Source organism: Oncorhynchus clarkii, chromosome 4, assembly GCF_045791955.1.
Source record: "Oncorhynchus clarkii lewisi isolate Uvic-CL-2024 chromosome 4, UVic_Ocla_1.0, whole genome shotgun sequence".
Lineage (NCBI taxonomy): Eukaryota > Metazoa > Chordata > Actinopteri > Salmoniformes > Salmonidae > Oncorhynchus > Oncorhynchus clarkii.
Genome location: NC_092150.1, coordinates 46,442,778 through 46,455,703, shown reverse-complemented (window position 1 = coordinate 46,455,703; position 12,926 = coordinate 46,442,778). Strand labels below are relative to the sequence as shown.

General features: G+C 37.4%; 1 protein-coding gene across 1 annotated transcript in view; it reads left to right on the top strand.

The window, feature by feature from the left end:
- Positions 1-12,926, top strand: part of LOC139406893 (seizure protein 6 homolog) — an 81,731-nt gene that overhangs the window by 34,877 nt on the left and 33,928 nt on the right. The gene's annotated exons all lie outside the window — the stretch shown is intronic.

Sequence of the window (12,926 nt, the reverse complement as noted above, 5' to 3'; positions counted from 1 at the left end):
AAAGGTTACATTTAAAAAACAACTGGCGGCAACCGCAGCACAGTCAATAGGAGGTAAACAGTGGCTGGTGCTGAAAATATAGTTAACTTGTTATGCAAGTATTGCACAGAAAACCTTCACCAGTCGAGCAATTCATTTTTACAATAATCTTCATTTTAATTAGACTTTACAAACAACAAGAGGGCTTAATTGGAGTCTATTTCTTCGGTGCCTAGACCAATATGAAATAAATTAACTGGCTGAGGTAGGCTATGCAGCCTAATAGAAGTAGTATTTTTTTTTATTAGGCCTACTTACAATTGCAACTGGTCAAAAAATGTAGCATCCTACATAAAACAATAATTTAAAGAAAAAAAGTCTGCACGTTCAAACTAAAACGATGTAACTAATAATAAAAAGTGCACATTTGTAAATCCCAAACTCTAAAAGTAATTGGAAAGGTAGGTACAAATTATGTGTGACATTGTGGTTAAAATAAAGAATGTAAACAAGATGCTGTGTTTATTTACAGTAGTGATGAACAATTGGAGGCATTTTGAAAACACTTGTTTTTCACAAATATAGTAGTACTGTAGGAGGTGTAGCCCATAATGCAAATGTTTCCTATTAGCCCGGCTGGCACTGGTGATGTACTCCTCAACGCCATTGGAAGAATCCCGGAACATATTCCAGTCTGTGCTAAACTACAGGACTGCTTTGTTAGCATCTGCTTCATCTGACCACTTTTTTAAAGACCGAGTCACTGGTGATTCCTGCTTTAATTGTTGCTTGTAAGCAGGAATCGGGAGGATAGGTTTTCGCCTGCCATATGAGTTCTGTTATACTCACAGACATCATTCAAACAGTTTTAGAAACATCAGAGTGTTTTCTATCCAATACTAATAATAATATGCATATATTAGCATCTGGGACAGAGTAGGTTCACTCTGGGCAGGCTATTCATCCAAAAGTGAAAATGCTGCCCCATATCCCAAAAAGGTTAAGGAGAAGTCTATCTTTAAATCGGACACGATGGGTAGATTAACAAGATGTTTATATTTCATTTGCTGTATTGGACTTGTTAATGTGTGAAAGTTACATATATATAAAAAATATTTTTGAATTTCGCCTTTTCAGCGGAATATTGTCGAGGTGTTCCGCTAGCGGAACCCCTGCGCTAGAAAGGTAAACAAAGCTTCCAGGACTTCTTTATCAGTGAATTCCCGAAAAGAAAACTCCTGACCAGCATTTTTAGTATCATTCAATAGATTTTCACCATCTACATCCAAACTACTCTATTCAAGAGCTGGCTTTGAAATACATTCAAATATTAAGCCTGCAGATATAAAATGGTGATTAAATTAATTAATTATATCAATTTTGTCAGTAATAGGGCCAGAATCTAAATTATTTAATTTGGGGAGAGAAGAGGAGACACAACCCTTCAGTGTTTTAACAGCTTTCCAGAATTTTGCTGGGTTCCCTGTACATTCAGATAGTGTATTAACATAATAATCTGATTTAGCTTTTTTAACTAGTTTTAATGTAATGTACTGTAGGAGGTGTAGCCCATAATGCAAATGTTTCCTATTAGCCCGCCTACTGTTGTGAAAATCCCTCAACTTGCAATGTATTCGATGCTTCGATGCTTATAAATTCTAAAGTGTTACATTTCTTACTCAAAACAGCAGTAACGAGCAGCCTGGTGACCTATAGGCTGGAGAGGGAGCACACGTGACAGTCAGACTGCACAAAGTGCCTAATAAACAAATGCAGGTGTCTTATATCTTCACAATGCTTTAAATGCTTTATTATCCAAATGTTTAACTTGTTATGGCTGCAATGCCAGTAAAGGGATCGATAGGACATCTACCAGTGAAAATAGAGGGCTCCAAATTCAAACCACAGAAATCTCATAATTACAATTCCTAAAACATACATGTGTCTCATATCATTTTAAAGTTAATCTTGTTGTTAATCCCACCAAAGTGTCCGATTTCAAATAGGCTTTTCAGCGAAGCACTACAAGTGATTATGTTAGGTCTCCACCAAACCACAATAAGCACAGCCATTTTCCAGCAAAATATAGCATTCACAAAAAGCAGAAATAGAGATAAAATTAATCACTAACCTTGAATTATCTTCATCAGATGACACTCATAGGACTTCATATTACACAATACATGTATGTTTTGTTTGATAAAGTTAATATTTAAATAAAAAAATCTGAGTTTACATTGGCGTATTAGATTCACTAGTTCCAAAAACATCAAGTGATTTTGCATAGCCACATCGTTTCAACAGAAATACTCATCATAAATGTAGATGATAATACAAGTTATACACATGGAATTATAGATAAACCTCTCCTCAATGCAACTGCTGTGTCAGATTTAAAAAAAAGTTTACGGAAAAAACAACACATGCAATAATCTGAGACGGCGCTCAGAACAGAAGCCAAATTAGCCGCCATGTTGGAGTCAACAGAAACCAGAAAATACATGATAAATGTTTCCTTACCTTTGATGAACTTCATCAGAATGCAGTCCTAGGAATCCCAGGTCCACAATAAATGCTTGATTTGTTCGAAAATGTCCGTTATTTATGTCCAATTAGCTACTTTGGTTCGCGCGTTTGGTAAACAATTCCAAAGTCCACTATAACGTGACAAAATGTCCAAAAGTTCCGTAACAGTCAATAGAAACATGTCAAACTATGTACTGAATCAATCTTTAGAATGTTTTTTACATATATCTTGAATAACGTTCCAACCGGAGAATTAGAATGACTTCAGATGACCAGTGGAACGCAGGTCCTTCCCCTGTGAACGCGCATGGTGAAAGAATGGTCAACTCGTGGCACTGGTGACTATTTCCTGTCTCATTCGACTCCCCTTCACATTAGAGTCATCAGACAAAGTTCTATTGACTGCTGATATCTAGTGGAAGGCGTAGGAAGTGAAAACTCATCCATATCTCGCTGTAATTTCAATGAGAGCTTGGTTGAAAATCTGCCACCTCCAGAAATTATACAAACATGAAGTGGAATTTCTCAGGTTTTTGCCTGCAATATGAGTTCTATTATACTCACAGACATAATTCAAACAGTTTTAGAAACTGCAGAGTGTTTTCTATCCAATACTAATAATAATATGCATATATTAGCATCTGGGACAGAGTAGGTTCACTCTGGGCAGGCTATTCATCCAAAAGTGAAAATGCTGCCCCATATCCCAAAAAGGTTAAGGAGAAGTCTCGTGTCACTGGCAGCTTTCAGCTGTGCTTCCCTTTGCAGTCTGTAATAGTTTGCAAGCCCTTCCACATCCGACGAGTGTTGGAGCCGGTGTAGTACGATTCGGTGTAGTTTGATTCGATCTTAATCCTGTATTGACGCTTTGCCTGTTTGATGGTTCGTCGGAGGGCATAGCAGGATTTCTTATATGCTTCCGGATTAAAGACCCGCTCCTTGAAAGTGGCAGCTCTACCCTTTAGCTCAATGCGAATGTTTTCTGTAATCTATGGCTTCTGGTTGGGGTATGTAAGTACAGTCACTGTGGGGATGATGTCCTCGATGCACTTATTGATAAAACCAGTGGCTGATGTGATGTACTCCTCAACGCCATCGGAAGAATCCCGGAACATATTCCAGTCTGTGCTAAACTACAGGACTGCTTTGTTAGCATCTGCTTCATCTGACCACTTTTTTAAAGACCGAGTCACTGGTGATTCCTGCTTTAATTGTTGCTTGTAAGCAGGAATCGGGAGGATAGGTTTTCGCCTGCCATATGAGTTCTGTTATACTCACAGACATCATTCAAACAGTTTTAGAAACATCAGAGTGTTTTCTATCCAATACTAATAATAATATGCATATATTAGCATCTGGGACAGAGTAGGTTCACTCTGGGCAGGCTATTCATCCAAAAGTGAAAATGCTGCCCCATATCCCAAAAAGGTTAGGGAGAAGTCTATCTTTAAATCGGACACGATGGGTAGATTAACAAGATGTTTATATTTCATTTGCTGTATTGGACTTGTTAATGTGTGAAAGTTACATATATATAAAAAATATTTTTGAATTTCGCCTTTTCAGCGGAATATTGTCGAGGTGTTCCGCTAGCGGAACCCCTGCGCTAGAAAGGTAAACAAAGCTTCCAGGACTTCTTTATCAGTGAATTCCCGAAAAGAAAACTCCTGACCAGCATTTTTAGTATCATTCAATAGATTTTCACCATCTACATCCAAACTACTCTATTCAAGAGCTGGCTTTGAAATACATTCAAATATTAAGCCTGCAGATATAAAATGGTGATTAAATTAATTAATTATATCAATTTTGTCAGTAATAGGGCCAGAATCTAAATTATTTAATTTGGGGAGAGAAGAGGAGACACAACCCTTCAGTGTTTTAACAGCTTTCCAGAATTTTGCTGGGTTCCCTGTACATTCAGATAGTGTATTAACATAATAATCTGATTTAGCTTTTTTAACTAGTTTTACACACAGATTTCTCAATCGCCTAAAATACTGCCAGTCTGGGCCGGAGTCTGTGAGTCTAGCTTTGGCCCAGGCAGCATCTCTGTTGTGCATGACTTCAGATAGCTCTGGACTGAACCAAGGGCAAGACCGATTTTTAATTCTCCATTTTTTAAAGGGAGCATGTTTATCTACAATACAATTGAAAACATTTGTGAAGGGGTTCAGAGCCACCTCTGGGTCAGGTATAGATGCAATACAATCAAAATCCCAAAAATAAAGGTCACAAAAAAGGCTTGCTAATTGAAATGTTTTAAATTCCTCTTGTTGATAAAGAGGATTGGATCGAGGCATCCGTATATCCCTGACACATATAATGGGACAGTGGTCACTAATATCCTAAGCAAATACCCCACTCCCAGCATATTTCTCTGGAGTTTTTGTAAATATGAGGTCAATCAAATTCGATTTCATAGGGTCCTTTAAGTTTTGTACTAATCTAATTTTGACTGCTGATTACAAAGCCCACTTGTCCAAAGTTGTTTAAACAGTCAGCATCCTGCGTTCCCCATGCAAGATTAAAATCTCTGGCGATCAACACCTCTGTGGTAGTAAAAATGGTAATTAAATCAGTAAATTCGTTTAGTCCACACTTCTTGGCAGAGGGTGGATGATAGATTCTTATAACTGTTATTTTTTACTTTGAACCCAACTGAAGACTTAAAGCCAACAATTAAAATAGTTTAGGACTGGAGGTAGCCATTAACAGAGACACAGAAAGAATATTCCTTGTGTAAATAGCAACACCACCACCTTTGACTTTCTTATCAGCCCTAAACACATTGTAACCATCCATAGAAACCTCAGTGCAGGGTTTTATCAGTTAACCAGGTCTCAGATACAATACAAATATCAGGGTCTGCCTGAGAGGCCCAGATCTTGACATGATCCACTTTAGGTAATAAACTATGAATATTAAGATGTAAAAATGTCAAACCTTTTCTGCATTTAAAATCATACAGAGTTTCAATACAAGTCAGATTACTTTGAGATTTCAGAACAACAGGAGACTCAAAGATTGGATTAAACCTATTTATTTTTTGTATTTTTTTAGAGGGTGGATCAGATTAATATTGCGGAAAGAATGTTGCTTCCAATGTAATTGTCTGCATCATTTCCAATCCCCCATATTTTTGGGGAAAATATATATATATATATATATATATATATATATATCCATACACGCATGCATACTGTATATATATACACATATATACATACACATACCTATATAGACATACATACTTTTTTAAAGAATATACCTTTATTATTATTCCCCGCAAACCCTACCGCCGATCCCCCAATTGACGTAAACTAATAAACACTTCTGCTTCTACCTTCAATCCATACATTTTATACACATTCTACAGACACAGTCTACTTTACAATAGTTCTCTCTTGTTTGTTCTTAGTCCTTCCTCTATTTCTGATGTCCATCCAGTTTGATTTCTATTTGTAACTATGCTATTTCACAAAAGTTCCGAACCTATATACATTTTACAGATCCCGTATGCTTTACATTGTTTATCTTGTTATTAGTCCCACCCTTCAGCTCCATTCAACCCCTCCCATCTGTCTCTCAACATCATCCATTTCAGATTTCTACTTGTCATACATTTTTCAACTGTGCTGTGATGCTTCACAAAGGAATTGAACAAACAAATATTCCTTCACAAAGGAATATTCTCATAGCTTCTACAGATTGTAAATTAAAAATATTTTTTTTGCTAAAATAATAATTATATTATTGATTGATTAACTATGGCTTTTCAAACCACCCAGTATTGCTATCTGTAGTGTTAGTTCTAGGCAAATGTTGCAATTCTTCAGCCATTCCTGGACCTGTGACCAAAAATGAGCTACATATGGACAATACCAAAATAAATGATCTAATGACTCTGCCTCCTCACAGCAGAATCTGCAGAGCTGGAAAGATTGTATCCCCCATATTTATAACATTCTATTAGTTGCAAGAATTTTGTATAGTAATTTATATTGAAAAATTTGAAGTTTTGAATCCGCCGTTGTTTTTTGTATCAATTCATAAAACCATGTGCCATGGAATGGGTACATCGAAAATCTCTTCCCAACTATTTTGCAATTTATATGGCACAGCTGTCAGATTTTTGGTCCTTAAATGAAATTGGTATATGTTTTTATTTATCACACTTTTCTTTAACCATTTATGATCTTTAATACAGGGCCGGCATACAAGTTCCTTACTTTTTCCCCTTCTACTTGCCTGTTCCATTTTTGTGGTAATGCTGCAATTAATTGGTTGTAATTTTGGGTAGAGCAGACATTTCCATATGTCTGTGTTAGCTGCATGTGCGACATAACTCCACCAGTCCTATTTATGATATCATTCACTAAAATTATACCTTTTTAAAAAAATTATTCGATAAATACAGTTTTTTTTATCGATTAGTATATTTGAATTTAACCACAATATTTGTTGTACTATTTGTTCCGTCCTTTCAGGTGGATTAAACTGAAATTGCAACCAACTTTCTAAGGCTTGTTTAAAAAAATAAAGATATTTTGGAGATTATTTCCTTTTCAAACAACCGAAAGTGAGCAGGTGTAATCTGAATAAAGGGGGGAAAAGGCCCTTCCTGAATATAGGATGAGACATTCGTACCAATTGACTAGAGAACCAGTTTGGATTTAAGTATAACTTTTGAATGACTGATGCCTTTAGTGAGAGGTCTAATGCTTTAATATTTAATTATTTCTGCCCACCGAATTCATATTCGTTATATAAATAGGCCCTTTTAATTTTATCTGGTTTGCCGTTCCAAATCAAATTGAATATTTTTTGTTCATATAATTTAAAAAGCAGGTCGCTAGGTGTAAGCAAAACCATAAGCAAATAGGTCAACTGTGATATAACTAAGGAGTTAATCAGGGTGATTTTTCCACAAATAGACAGGTATTTTCCTTTCCATGGCAGCAAGATCTTATCTATTTTTGCTAACTTTCTATAAAGATGTATTGTAGTGAGATAATTTATTTATTTTGGTATTTGTATACCGAGTATGTCCACATCTCCGTCAGACCATTTAATTGGTCAACTACATGGTAATGTAAAATGTGCATTTTTTAGTGATCCAATACGTAATATGGTACATTTATCATAATTTGGTTTTAATCCAGAGAGGATAGCAAAAGTATCTAGATCCTCTAAGAGGCCGTGGAGAGACTCCAATTGTGGTTTTAAAAGAAAACATGAATCATCAGCATACAATGACACCTTAGTTTTTAAGCCACGGGTTTCTAATCCCTTAATATTATTGTTTGATCTAATCTTTGCAGCTAACATTTCGATGGCAATAATAAATAGATATACCGATAGTGGACAACCTTGTTTTACTCCTCTAGATCGTTTAAAACTTTCTGAGATGTAGCCATTATTTACTATTTTACACCTAGGGTTACTATACGTAACCTTAACCCATTTTATAAGAGATTCCCAAAAATTGAAATATTCTAGGCATTTATATATAAACTCCAGTCGTACTTTGTCAAAAGCCTTTTCAAAATCAGCTACAGTGCCTTGCGAAAGTATTCGGCCCCCTTGAACTTTGCGACCTTTTGCCACATTTCAGGCTTCAAACATAAAGATATAAAACTGTATTTTTTTGTGAAGAATCAACAACAAGTGGGACACAATCATGAAGTGGAACGACATTTATTGGATATTTCAAACTTTTTTAACAAATCAAAAACTGAAAAATTGGGCGTGCAAAATTATTCAGCCCCCTTAACCTCTTGGATCTCTAGGGGCGCTATTTCATTTTTGGATAAAAAACGTTCCCGTTTTAAGCGCGATATTTTGTCACGAAAAGATGCTCGACTATGCATATTCTTGACCGTTTTGGAAAGAAAACACTCTGAAGTTTCAGAATCTGCAAAGATTTTGTCTGTAAGTGCCCCAGAACTCATTCTACAGGCGAAACCAAGATGATGCATCACCCAGGAATTAGCAGAATTTCTGAAGCTCTGTTTTTCATTGTCTCCTTATATGGCTGTGATTGCGCAAGGAATGAGCCTACACTTTCTGTCGTTCGCCCAAGGTCTTAGCAGCATTGTGACGTATTTGTAGGCATATCATTGGAAGATTGACCATAAGAGACTACATTTTCCAAGTGTCCGCCTGGTGTCCTGCGTCGAATTCGGTGCGCAATTGCCAGCTGCTTCCACTTTACCATTTGATTCAGGGGAGAAAGCATGTGTCCAAGAACGATGTATCAATGAAGAGATATGTGAAAAACACCTTGATGATTGATTCTAAACAACGTTTGCCATGTTTTCAGTCGATATTATGGAGTTAATTTGGAAAAAAGTTCGCGTTTTGAGGACTGAATTTTCGGGTTTTTTTTGGTAGCCAAATGTGATGTATAAAACGGAGCTATTTCTAATACACAAAGAATCTTTTTGGAAAAACTGAGCATCTGCTATCCAACTGAGAGTATCCTCATTGAAAACATCAGAAGTTCTTCAAAGGTAAATGATTTTATTTGAAGGCTTTTATGTTTTTGTTGAAATGTTGCGTGCTGGATGCTAACGCTAATGCTAACGCTAAATCCTTTGTTTGCTAGCTACTGTTACACAAATTATTGTTTTCCTATGGTTGAGAAGCATATTTTGAAAATCTGAGATGACAGTTTTGTTTACAAAAGGCTAAGCTTGCGAGATGGCATATTTATTTCATTTCATTTGCGATTTTCATGAATAGTTAACGTTGCGTTATGGTAATGAGCTTGAGTCTGTATTCCTGATACCGGATCCGGTATGGGGAGTTCCAAGAGGTTAAGTTAATACTTTGTAGCGCCACCTTTTCCTGCGATTACAGCTGTAAGTCGCTTGGGGTATGTCTCTATCAGTTTTGCACATCGAGAGACTGACATTTTTTCCCATTCCTCCTTACAAAACAGCTCGAGCTCAGTGAGGTTGGATGGAGAGCATTTGTGAACAGCAGTTTTCAGTTCTTTCCACAGATTCTCGATTGGATTCAGGTCTGGACTTTGACTTGGCCATTCTAACACCTGGATATGTTTATTTTTGAACCATTCCATTGTAGATTTTGCTTTATGTTTTGGATCATTTCTTGTTGGAAGACAAATCTCCGTCCCAGTCTCAGGTCTTTTGCAGACTCCATCAGGTTTTCTTCCAGAATGGTCCTGTATTTGGCTCCATCCATCTTCCCATCAATTTTAACCATCTTCCCTGTCCCTGCTGAAGAAAAGCAGGCCCAAACCATGATGCTGCCACCACCATGTTTGACAGTGGGGATGGTGTGTTCAGCTGTGTTGCTTTTACGCCAAACATAACGTTTTGCATTGTTGCCAAAAAGTTCAATTTTGGTTTCATCTGACCAGAGCACCTTCTTCCACCTGTTTGGTGTGTCTCCCAGGTGGCTTGTGGCAAACTTTAAACGACACTTTTTATGGATATCTTTAAGAAATGGCTTTCTTCTTGCCACTCTTCCATAAAGGCCAGATTTGTGCAATATACGACTGATTGTTGTCCTATGGACAGAGTCTCCCACCTCAGCTGTAGATCTCTGCAGTTCATCCAGAGTGATCATGGGCCTCTTGGCTGCATCTCTGATCAGTCTTCTCCTTGTATGAGCTGAAAGTTTAGAGGGACGGCCAGGTCTTGGTAGATTTGCAGTGGTCTGATACTCCTTCCATTTCAATATTATCGCTTGCACAGTGCTCCTTGGGATGTTTAAAGCTTGGGAAATATTTTTGTATCCAAATCCGGCTTTAAACTTCTTCACAACAGTATCTCGGACCTGCCTGATGTGTTCCTTGTTCTTCATGATGCTCTCTGCGCTTTTAACGGACCTCTGAGACTATCACAGTGCAGGTGCATTTATACGGAGACTTGATTACACACAGGTGGATTGTATTTATCATCATTAGTCATTTAGGTCAACATTGGATCATTCAGAGATCCTCACTGAACTTCTGGAGAGAGTTTGCTACACTGAAAGTAAAGGGGCTGAATAATTTTGCACGCCCAATTTTTCAGTTTTTGATTTGTTAAAAAAGTTTGAAATATCCAATAAATGTCGTTCCACTTCATGATTGTGTCCCACTTGTTGTTGATTCTTCACGAAAAAATACAGTTTTATATCTTTATGTTTGAGGCCTGAAATGTGGCAAAAGGTCGCAAAGTTCAAGGGGGCCGAATACTTTTGCAAGGCACTGTATATGCCAATTATGTGATGATCCGACTGCATTATGTCCCCTATCAACACTTTTTAAACTTTTGGTGCCAGAGAGAATGGTATATGAAAGTAGTCAAGGCGACTGACTAGCTTGATTAAGCCTCCGCCATGTATATCTCACTAGGTCAGGGTATTTAAGTCTCCATATATCCACTAATTCCAATATATCCATGACATTCATGATTTCCTTAAGTGCCTGAGGGTGATAGTTTGTAGTTTGTAGTGTGATTTCCTTTCCAGTCCATAGAGGTATTTAAGACCGTATTAAAATCTCCCACCATAATAATAGAGTCTAGTGTTGCTTGTAGAGTTGATAGATTATTATATATATTTTAAAAGAAGCTTGGATCATCATTATTCGGACCGTATAGGTTAATAAGCCATATCTGTTTATTGTCCAGTAATCCATCTACCCTGAGGATCTGTTTGGACAATTTGCACATTTGGATCAAAATTACTGTTAATTAAAACCATCACATCTTTTGAATTTCTTTGCCCATGGGAGAAATATATTTCGCCCCCCCAGTTATTTTTCCACAAAACTTCATCTAAAACTGTTGAATGGGTTTCCTGTAAACAATATATATTATATTCCTTCTCTTTTAGCCAGGTAAATACTGATTGTATTTTCTTATTATCTGCTAGGCCATTACAATTGTAACTGGCTATATTTATTTCACCACCTATCATAATGAGACACAACTTTCAATTATTTTTATCAAAATATATGTTTGTAAACGTACCATTAAAAAGTAACATGATGATTGAGTGTCTATATAGCTGTACCATGATCTTTGCCTTTCTACTAAGTAAACCTCCAATTGGTCCCTACTATTGCACCCGCTAAAAGCCCTCCTCATCCCGAGTTGGTTTGTCATCCCAATGCCCGGGAGACCACCCTCGACCTACTGTATCCCATAACCCATAACCGACTGGGATCCATCCTTTGAAAAGAGCACACAGTGCCATTTACCGAATTGAAGTAGATTAACTGCCAAATGCATTTCCATCGCCCTCACCTCGATTTGTATTATATATAGCTGTGGATCATCCTCTATTGTCCCTAACATCTTTTACTTCTTCGCAACAGTTGTGGGATACACACATACACCCACACACACTCAACCAATACCCCCACACAACTCACTAACTCAACAATTTCACCACCCCAGAGCCTAACTCAAGATAGTTCTTGATTTACAAATGTACCTGCAGTTGCAGCTGCACGAGAAGGCTTGCAAGACCGCACAAAAAAATAGGCAAAAATTAAGAGATTTTATTTACCATTGTCACATCCTAGATGATGGAGGTCAAATGTACACCTTTTCCCTGAAACACCCACAATACGGTCACCCGTATTGACCATATTCCCAAGCATCTCCATGCAGTCCAACTTTAATTCTGTGCCACTAGGGTCACAATAATATACCCCCTCTCTGAATGTCCGAGTGTCACCCCCTCCCCATGGGTTACTGCAGCTAGTGTTGCCAGCACTGCCACTGCCTGGGTGGGGGCAACCCACCGAAATCCCCACCGGCTAGGTACAAGGTCATCAAGGTTCTCATTAGCAGCTTTGAGAATGTCCTTGTGTAGTATGCTCTCCCTTTAGGGGGCTTTGGCTTTGCAGGACCAACCCTGCCAAGCAGGCTCAGAATATTGAGGGGGCAGTGCTGCTCTTTGTCTCTGACCATCATTTGGCTGCATACAGACCACTTACAGCATGCACATAAAACAGTTAGGGACTTCTCCTGAGTCTCTAGGTCATTCAGGTGGGTGTCTAGGGTATAGGGTCATGGACCGTACCATTAAAATAGGATCATAAATAAATAATTGGATATAATTTATTTTTAAAATGTAGTTCCCCATGATAGGACAATAACAAATCAAATGTATCTACTATTTTAAAACTGTTCCACCACGATAGGACAATAAATAAATAAGACGTATAATTCATTATAAAAGTATATCCATCATCTGAACAACATTGAAGCCCTCTCATACCCCGGCCCACACTAATACATTGGCTCTGGGATATGCAACCATTTCATTACTCACTCACTCAACTTACAAACATAACAAATCAAAATAAACATACACCACACCATCCACACATACTGTGCTTTCTGTTTACTTAGTTTTTATTTTCACTATGTTGAATTAGTGCTTGTGTGTTC